Source organism: Diabrotica virgifera, chromosome 5, assembly GCF_917563875.1.
Source record: "Diabrotica virgifera virgifera chromosome 5, PGI_DIABVI_V3a".
Classification (NCBI taxonomy): domain Eukaryota; kingdom Metazoa; phylum Arthropoda; class Insecta; order Coleoptera; family Chrysomelidae; genus Diabrotica; species Diabrotica virgifera.
Window position 1 is genome coordinate 68,861,523 of NC_065447.1, and position 5,728 is coordinate 68,867,250.

The window sequence follows — 5,728 nt, forward strand, 5'->3', positions numbered from 1 at the left end:
TATTTTGGTGTTCATTTACATATCTTCATTTATTCTGTCAATTCAAGTCGGTTGTATGTTATATTTCTTCGCTTCAATTTCATTCATTAATTTTGCTTAATTCATTATAATATTTTCTCTTAGTCAGGCTTGTGCCTATTTATTTATATTATTAGTCATATTTTCGGGTTTTACTTTAGTTGTACATAGCAAGCGTACTATAACCATTTGGTAGTCTCATGTGAGTTGTACCCTATGTATAAGTAAGGTATATAATTTTGTACATACATATAACAGGACTGTTGTTATATTATATATCATAGTATAAACCATAATTTTTGTCATTTTAGAGTCACATTATATGCATTGTTTAACTCAGAGATTGTCAAAAATCTAGTAGTTATCTTTAGTATATGTTTATTTATTTTGCATATTTATCATTTCTTATTATTCCTTTATATTTACATTTACTTATATATTTATTATATTTAATATTTGAGAGCAGTGTCGGGAGAGTGATCGAAGATCATTTTCTTGGCGCCCTTGATTTGTTAGTTTTATTTAATTTGTTCTTCTTTAGCAATTATTCATATTTATTAATTTTCAGAACATTATTCTTATTTTAATATTTACCTTTTCTCGTCATCATCATTATCTACTTTGATCTACTGTTCTTTGACAGGCATTCCAAATTGTCCGTACCCATCCTTGAGTGTCAAGTTGTCGGTCTCTTGCATCTCTTGCCAGCCCCCTCAATTCAGTTTGCATCTGTCTATTTATATATCTACATCTTTGCATTTTCCTCTACGAATACTACTGCAAAAGTAGTATTTTGGTTACTTCGGCTTCTTAACATAGAAGCCATCTATTCTTTTTGACACATTTTTGTTGCATCAGCTATAATAGGCATCTATAAATAGTAAGTTTATTTTTTACTTCTGTTGGAGTTTACACTCCAACAGAAGTTTTTTTTTTGTTACAACGCGCCTTAGCAAGACGAAAAAATATATAGGTACAACCTACTTCCGGTTTCGTGTAAATCTATCCGTCATCCTGTCTGCTTGCGATTATAACTTCTACGTTATTAAATCAGATAGAATGACAAATAAGGTGTCGAATGAGATCTTCTCTTATAACCCAAAATTGTATTAAAGGTGGGAAATTTGACCTCGGACTTACGGTTTTAAAGTTGCAACCAGAACTACTGTTTTAAAGTCTCCGAAATAGTACAAGCGATATATTATTCGAAACGCCTTATCAGGGCGAATACAAATATAAACTTTCGGTTTTATGCCTTTCTGTATGTCTGTCAGTCTGTCTGCGAATATAACTCCTACGTTATTAGAACTGATAGAATGAAAAATGAAGCGTCGAATTGGAGCTTTATAGCTAAAGGATGGTATTAAAGGTAAGAAATTTAATCTCGGACTTCAGGTTGAAGAGTTGCAACTGGAAGTATTTTTTTAAAGTCGCCAAAATAGTACAAGCGATGTATTAGTCGACTCGCCTTAGCAAGACGAGAATAAATATAAGCTTCCGGTATTTACATTTTATATCACTTCTGGTTAAAAAGGTGTAATCAGAACTGCCATTATAGTTGCATCAGAACTGCACTTAGTGCTCAGGGTAACTGCTAAGTGCGTCATACAGCAGACACCAGATACTCCAAAGGCCTTTACCTACGTCATATTCGTGTTTAGTAACTCCCTAATACGCTGTTTGCATCAACATAGAGTCGAAAAGCCGCAAAATTCCAGAAGATGACGTTCATAGCAGTTACCCTGGCCAAAGATCGGTCCTGATGTCATATTCATCTTAGGCGATCTCAACAGTAGCGTACCGATAGATCAGCGGGCCATGGTTCCAGTTGAGATGCGGGCCCACCCGCCCAATAAAAACTCACATTGTATTGCACGAGTATCGAGCATCTACCCTATTGTATTGGGAATATTTTTTTGACCCACCGTATAAAACTTGCATTGAATATCTCAGTTTCCGAATTTTTGCAACTTTGTAGTTTACCTACAACTTATTCATGGATCGTGCTAACATAAAAAATACAAGTGTTTGAGTTAGCACGTGTAGGCAGGCACCGGCGGTTAGTCTTTAAACAAGGACTTCGGCAAGCAGGTAAAACCAGCAAGGAACCTTACAAAAGCGTTCCCTGTGTTTCTTAATAAATTTTGATTTCAAATTTTTTGATAAATAGGTATTTTTTGTTTTTATTTATAAATACCTACACAAAAATTAAAATTTATTAAGCAGTTACATTTCGTAGTGTGTACTTGTGTATTTCCCGTCAAATTAGAAACAAAAGAAGCAAAAAGGGCGCTAGAGCGGGCCCCTGTGGGGCCCTGGCCCTGGTTCCACGGAACCCGCGGAACCATGCTCAGTACGCCACTGAATCCCAATAATCCCCCGAGCAACAAAATCTGGTCCTTGATAAGTATACTGATTTTGACATGTTTATGCACTTTTGGGTGCATTTTATTCACTGCAAATTCAATTATGCATTTCCACCCATTTTTATATTGTAGACTTTTTCCTGACGTCTGACGTCATTCCGATCACAACGCAAAAAGTTGCAAGTAGATAAGTGATTTAAATCGATTCATTTCGGTGTTTTTTGTTCTAAGTAGGGGAGGAGGGGGCTAGTTGTAACAATTTTCATAAAATCAAAAAATATATCTTGACAGCGATTTTTCCAATTATCACTAATTAAACACTCAACGCTAGTTTAACTCTTTCTGAATCAAACTGAACTGAAAAAAAGTTAAAAAGACTGTTATTTTTTAATCAACTAGCATTTTACCCAAAAAAGTGCATTGTTACAACTTACCCCGCGCTTGGGGCTAGTTGTAACATCTATTGGGGCAGGTTGTAACAGTACGATCATTTGAATTTTTTGGTATATTTCGAAGAAAATAAGAACGTTGCTCCTTTTGAAAGATGTTGCTCGACTTAATAACGTGGCTTCCGGTGTTCTTAAATATAACTCTAGATTTCTACGCATAAAATTTTGAAATTGGACCAACTCTATAATTTTGATACAAATAAGAAGGAAGTTGCTTAGCACTGAGTGTCACGGCATATTGGTAAGAGAGTTTTCGCATCTTCATGGGAATTAATCCAAAATATATTTCAGCTCACTTCCGAATATACGAAGCCATATTACAACATGTTACAACAAGCCCCAACGTTTTGTTACAACATACCCCGTAGCACACTTTTCTAACACACTAATCGTAAAATTGTTAAGCAACATCAAAGAATAACCAAATTTAGAAAAGAAATGAACACCGAAAGTTTCATTTCGGTTTAAAACAATAGCGATAACCAGGGCCCCCGTAACCGAGCGTGCCACGCGTGCTTCGCACGCGGGCGTAACTCCAAAGGGGCGCCAAACCGAAGGTTTGGTAAATAAGAAATATTTATTTTAAATAAGATAATCATTTTTTATATACAATTTTAATTATTTCATGAATAGCTAGAGAAATCTCAAAAATCAAATGTTGTGTTATTACTGAAAAAATAATTTTTCCCGTCCTGAAATGTTGAACAATGTTGAACTTACATACTCCGTACAAAATATTTTACATTTTGTTGTTCCTTCCTAATTTTTTTATTTGAAGTAGATTGCATTACGCTTGGCATACCATATACCATCCAAACGATGTAACTAAAGTTGTTTATGTTGTAAACTAAAGCGACACTAAAAATGTCAAATATACCTACATCAAATCACACTCCTTGACCAGTAGAAACATAAATTAACACCCATAAAACGCACAGTTGCAGTTTTACTCCAACAAAAACACAACTTGCTGGATCAAGCAGTTTTACTGGTATAAAGTGAATCTTTTACTCGAATTTATGATAATTACCCTTAAGTAAACAAATATGAATTATGATTATGTATTTGACTTGAGTATCTTTACTGATAAACTTTTGTTTTCGTATAAAAAATATTGGACAATCTTTTTTATTTGTTGTTATTTTAAGTGGTGTGGAAATTAAATTACAGTAGAGCGTCGATTATCCGAACTAATTGGGGGACATGGGTGTTCGGAAAACCGATTTGTTCCGATAATCGAACTAGATTGATATAGTCATACATTTTTTTTTAGACTAAAAACCATATTTATATACCTACATATTTATTTATATCTTGATAATGACAAATAGCAATTAAACAAAAAAGTGCAGTCTTTGCAACAACATTATTTTGGATACAATATTGAAGAAAATTGAAGATTAAAACTTTAAAAAGGGGATAAACCCTGTAGTTGGCTGCATACTTTCAATATAACAACGTGGAATGAAGTAAACACTTGTGTTGTATGTACGCATATGAATTTATTAAAAATCCTTAAAATTTATTCACGAAGGAGTGGAAGTACAAAACGTTTTCGGTCAGACTGACCATCATCAGTGTAAACCTGGAAATAAGTAAACCACTAAGATTAAAAAGCAAAAGGGTGAAATTTTGACAGTTGAAAAAATTTAAGAAAATGTGGTTACTTACGTTCAGTGTACAAGTAATTGTAACTAACCACTTCAATAGGTATAAAAACCTCTAAAATACATTGTTATGTTACATTCTATATTAAAAAAGACATTTAATATAGAATGTAACAATAATGTATTTTAGAGATTTTTATATCTATTGAAGTGGCTAGTTAGCTAGTTACAATTACTTGTACAATGGACGTAAGTAACCACATTTTCTTAAATTTTTTCAACTGTCAAAATTTCACCCTTTTGCTTTTTAATCTTAGTGGTTTACTTATTTCCAGGTTTACACTGATGATGGTCAGTCTGACGGAAAACGTTTTGTACTTCCACTCATTCGTGGATAAATTTTAAGGATTTTTTAATAAATTCACATGCCCACATACAACAGAAGTGTTTACTTCATTCCACGTTGTTAAATTGAAAATATTTTAAACGTTAATTACTGACGCTTGCTCGGTACCCGAGTGCGGGGCGCGGGAGTCGAGAGTTCGGATAACCGGTCGTTCGGTTGATCGACGTTCGGATAACCGACGCTCTACTGTAATTTTGAAAATGGTAAATATCATAATCATTGCATAGAATAATAATAAAATTATTTATTTTAAATGCTTATAATCGGGTTTCCTCTAATAAAATCCACAATTTACAATTTATTTTGCAAAAAAAAAGAAAATAAATAAGACATTGGGTCTGCGTAACTTAAAAGCATATGGGAAACTTTTTTATTATTAATTTTACAAAAAAAAATTATTCTTCATAAAATGCTTTGTATAGTCTAAAAACTAAAATGTAACCAAATATAAAATTGTGTCAATCTTATGAGTATCAAAAATATGAATTTCGATCAAGAGTACCTTATATTTCACAATATCGAAAATTATTATTATGAAAAGTTGTTTGAAATTAATTAAAAACTATTATGTCATTATGCGATTACATCCTTTTAATTGAATTTTTTTTCTCAAATTACAGATACCCAACGCCCTTTTCATTTATTACGAATAATGCGATAACTCTTTTATTGTTACTGAATAATTAATAATAATAAAAGAGCTATCACATTATTAGTAGTAACTGAAAAGGGCTAATTATTAATAATAAAAGACTTATCACATTATTTCTAATAAATGAAAAGGGCGTTGTTGTACAACTATTAAAAGTACAATTAATGTACGATAAAAAGTTCTTTCTAAAAAGCTTTACATGGTCTAAAATATAAGATGCAACCATCAAA